Source organism: Solanum dulcamara, chromosome 7, assembly GCF_947179165.1.
Source record: "Solanum dulcamara chromosome 7, daSolDulc1.2, whole genome shotgun sequence".
NCBI lineage: Eukaryota > Viridiplantae > Streptophyta > Magnoliopsida > Solanales > Solanaceae > Solanum > Solanum dulcamara.
In genome coordinates, this window is record NC_077243.1 from 38,297,970 (window position 1) to 38,303,127 (window position 5,158).

Genomic DNA, 5,158 nt, shown 5'->3' on the forward strand with positions numbered 1-5,158 from the left:
TATCGTATTTACATATCTATACCTTTGCACGACTTTTCTTTTGTTATATTCTTTTGCTTCCGCCTTCTTATGTTATTAATCATTTAATTAGATTGAGATTTGACTTTCGCTTGACTTTGGTTGGCTGGACTACTCGAGGGTTATAGTACACGCTATCATGGACCGAATTTGGATCATGATATTCCCATTTCTTTAACAACCCCAACCGACCCAAAGTCATCCTAACCCAATTTCCTTATCCAACTCTTTCAAACAAATACCAAAAAAATCCAATACAATATTTAATATACTCTTGTACTCCAATACAACAACACTAACTGACCCAATCCCATTTCCCCCAACTCAATTACATATTCCCATTACCCACTATACTACAACATACAAACAACACAACAACAAAAACTAGGGCTGCGCATAAAATATTGAAAATCGAATTATCGAATCGAACCGATTATTTCGATATTTCGATATTCGGTAATTTGGTTCGATATTCGATACTGAAATATAAAATTCGATATTTCGATTTCGAATCGAATACCAATTTTTTTTTTATTAATACAAAAAAACTGGAAAAAAAGAAGAAAAATTATCAAAAAGAGAAGAGTTTAATAAGAAGAAACTATCCCATTTTTTCATTTTTCTTACCATTTTTATTTCAACTTTCCACATTTATAGCATACTATATGCACGCTTTCAAACACGTACATTATAGATAACGGCTAAAATTTAAATTCACGTACATGTAAAAATTATAAATTCTAATTTTAAATTTATGCAATTGGTTAAGAATTCTAATTTCACTTTGCATGATTCACCACGTCAGTTATCTACATAAACTGTTTGGTGGTTACATTGAAAATGAAAGATTCCAACTCTTTCATATCTTTGCAGAAACTAATTAATAATTAGTGCAGTGATGTAGAGTTTTTGGATAATTCAAAGAAAAAGATATCTATAAAAATTATGTGTGATATATTAGAGATTTTTGTTTTCACTTTTTTTCATCATTTTTATTACATGGTCATATTTTTTTATTCTGTATCTATTCATAAATTATTTTCTCTTTATTTACGATATATCATTTCTCCTCCGTAGAAGGTGGCTTCAGAGCAATTTTGATTTCGATATTTGATAAGTTAAAATGCATATATTACTTAATTATGGTGTAGTAATAAAAATGTAAGTTAAAATATGTATTCTTTAGGTTAATGTAAATATTAAATGCGGATAAATTTTTATTGTACATTAAATATTAAAAAAATATGGTATTATCGAATACCGTACTGAACCGAAGTTTGATTTACCAATTACCGAATTATCGAATCGAAGTTTAAAAGTTTGATATTTGATATATACTTTAAATTATCGAATTCAAACTTTAAAAATATCAAAATGAATACCGAACGCCCAGCCCCAGAAAAAACCCTATTCCCAAAAGAAAACCCACCGCCAGAACCTACCAAAAACACACCCGCGTACTCCAATGTATACCACGACATACGCATACATCTCCGTATATACGGAACCACCCCGTATGTCATCTTCCTCATCCTCCGACAACAGTACAATCTAGTCATTACAATTCATCCTTTTGCTCCGTGATTTCACCACGTCGAATTTCGTGAAGCTTCAAATCAATCATCTACCGTCCACCTCGCTTTGGAATCATTCATTCAAATCGATTCTAGAATAGTACCAACTCGTACTAATTCAAGCTGCCTAATTTGATCCCATCAAGGTTTGAATTTCGAATTTGAAATTCCCCAAAATTCCCATGTTTTCCCCCAAATTGATTCCAATTTCTCCCTACATATACCTCCCTGCCTTCACCAGTTTTTTTTTTTTTTTTTACTATTTTTTATCATCGACAACAACAAATTTTATCATCAAAATACACAAAACTTTCATCTGAAAAAGGACCGATTCAAAGGGTGGTTTTATTTTATTTTTAGTTTTGATGTCGATTCTCTGCTTCTCGAGTTGAGCCTGTGGTGGTGGAAGCTAGTCTCAGTCATCGGCTCCGATTTGCTGCCTAGAAAGAGGTAGAATTTTTATTTTAGCCTTGTTTTGTTTTAAGTCTTTTTCTTTATTGATTTATGTCTAGGTATTCTTAAGTATGTTTAATTTTTGTTAGAATCTGATCATTTTGCTGAATATAAGCTAGAAATGGTTCTCACTTTCTATTAACTGTTAGCATCCTTATCATTCGATGTTTGTAAAAATAATATGTCTTCCTAGCTTCTAGTTCATCTTTCTTGTTGTTTTATCGGAGTCCATTCATGAAGTTTATTGTTCGTGTTGGTGTTCATCCTTACATGTGCTCTTGTTGTGAATAATAAGCATCTGAAATCATGTTTATACATTTTATTCGTAGAAACATCAAATGTATTGGTTAGGGTTCACTGTTAAGAGCTATTGTTTTGAAAGTTATATTTTTCTAGAATTTTCTTTGGCGTGACGGTTCCATTGCCAATGTTTCTTCGTCGTTGATATTCGTTCAAGCTCTAATTCGCTAGCAACTTGCTTTGGTATAGTTTCGAATTTATTTCAATAATTGTTGCCTTAAAATAATTTCTAAATCTATGAATCTTTTTAGTTTTGGTTCGAAAAATGTGTTTTTGTTTAGCTTAAAGCTAATCTTGTTTTGGTTTCTGCATATTCCCTTTTTGCTTGCTATTTTCTTAAAATTCATGGTTGTTTCAGTTTTCTTTTTGTATCTCTTTGTGTGTCGATCTCTCGTTATGATTGTCTTTGGTTTAATTTTCATACTTGGTACGTCTTTGGGCTTAGGTGTTTTTAATAATGTATCAGTTATCATGTGTTATGTCTCATTAGATCAATGGCTGAAATTCTCTTTATCCTGTCTAAAATCTAGCATATGATTTTCCCAGTTTTCTTTTCTTTTGTTTTAGCACCAACATGTTTGTATCCCGCTCCGTCTTCCCTTAGCTCTGAAATGCTCTTCATTAGAACAAAATTTGTTATCCTTTACTGCTTAATTTTATTTCCACATGTTAAGGATATGATCGTATAATGATAAGTTTATATGTGTTGTCCATGAAATTTTGATAGCTTATTGGAGGTATCTCATTTACCTCCTCTAGCTCTTTATTGTTCTTATATGATCTGGCTATTTCATAGTATTTAGAAGTTGCTTGTTATGCATTTAGTAATTTTCAAACTTATGGAATTATCCATTTTTGTTGGTTGTTAATAAACCATCTTAAAGATTGTAAAAAATATATAGACTAATCCATTGTCAGTTATTTATTGTTAGTGCCATGGCTTGGTATTATATTGCCCATACAACAGAGTCTCCTTTTTTCTTCATTGACTGAACCCATCCTTTTTTTTTAATGATTTAAGCACTACATTTAAGTAATAAATTGTCATTTTTGGAAGTTCTATTACCACGATTTTGAAGCAGTATTTTAGCATATCATGTCATCTGTTTAAGTTAGTGTACCTAAATTTTAAATATGTTGTTTCTTATATAATCCTCTATTTATGTACTTATTTAATTATTTCCCTTTGCATGTGAAACTCCACCCGAGTCCCTTGTGGACATTCTCCTCTCTATGCATTTTTGAAATGGGTCATGGAGGCCCAAGTCCCTTTTATCGAGTCGGGCAACTATCTTGTTCGCAGAAATGAAAGCTAGAATACAGGGAATGTAGCTGCTTTACAGGCTTCGGATGCTGAAACCAGACTGTATACACTTAGTATACTGTCTGATATAAAGGAAATACAAGTGGAAAAATAGGAGTTATAAACTGATATATAGGGTTGGTATACAGCAGTATACAAAAAAACTGAAATGGGCTAGAAAAGCCCAAATGCAACAATTTGGTCCAAGTTCCTGGCCCAGGTGAACAGAACCAAACTTGGGCCCAATATTTATTTCCTTTTATTGTATTTAATTTGTTTAATTCTTATTTGTTTATTTGACACTAATGTTTGGTTTAATTTAATTAAACTCCCCTAAAGAGGAATCAAATTTGTTTTGTGTTGATTTAATGATTTTATTAATCAAATATATGTTTTTTACTCAATCAATCACTTTTACGAAGCTTATCTTATTTTCAATGATCTTCAAGTGTTTGAGTTTAAATCACTTTTTTAAAAAAAAAAATGATTTTCAATATTTGGTTTTACTTCAAATAAATCTTTCGCAAAAGTTTGTCAAATAATTTTTAAATCATCGGATAACCACGTGTTAGTGGCCACTTTGAGTGTTGACACATTCTTAAAGTGGAAATTTGAATTCTTACTCATTTTCTCTAATTTTTAAGACTTAAAATCTGTTTGACTCTTTTAAATTATGTTTTTTTTAATTTCTTTAAAAAATTATGTGACAATTCTTTTTTGAAATTAGATTGTTTTTTTCTCTAAAAAGTTGAAATTAATTTTAAATTCGTTATTTTCTCACACATAACGGAAATGACGACTTCGCTAGGGACTTAATTATGTTCTATCCATTAGATTTGCTTGCCTCTTTGACTAACTATTCAGGAATTTAATCATTAGTAATTTATTTTCTCTATTTGTGCATTATCTGTTTAATTTATGATATTGAACTCTCATTTGCATTCATGAACTATTTTGTCAATTGACTCAGATTTTCTAAATTTGAAAGAATTGTTTTGCGAACTTGCAACTGCTCTTTCCTATACATAATTTTTTCCGAAATGTGTGACAATTTATGGGTTCGCCATGGGGCCAATGATTGTCATAAGTTCCAACCCGAGTTGTTCACTTAGGTCATCGATCCACCTCAAAATAAATGCCACTCTTAGTCCACTAGCGTAGAGTGACACCAAAACCTTGATTTAGCGCATTCACCTAAGATGACTCAACACCCAAGGTATGTTGGATTCATTAGAAAGACTGTCTTGAGTCCAAAACGGCCCTCGGCCTAAATGGATGATCATACTTATGTGTTTAAATTTAAAGGATGTATATACCATTTGGCAAAATATTGTCTCTCGGGGTTGAGAGTTTATTTTAATAATTTAGTGTAGTCAAAGGAATTTCACATGCTACAATTCTATCCAAAAGAGGATGACGTTCGGAGATGTCAAGAAGTCAAGAACGAAGGACCTTTCACGAAGAGTTAGTTTAGGATTATACCATGTGTGGGACTGAATAATTGTATCCC

General features: G+C 31.5%; 1 long non-coding RNA gene across 1 annotated transcript; it reads left to right on the forward strand.

Moving 5' to 3' along the window:
- The first annotated feature begins 1,425 nt into the window (after window positions 1-1,425).
- LOC129896615 (uncharacterized) lies at window positions 1,426-3,929 on the forward strand. The gene is made up of 2 exons (XR_008768004.1): window positions 1,426-1,738; window positions 1,953-3,929. It is a non-coding gene; the product is annotated as an uncharacterized LOC129896615 (long non-coding RNA).
- Window positions 3,930-5,158: the final 1,229 nt, after the last annotated feature.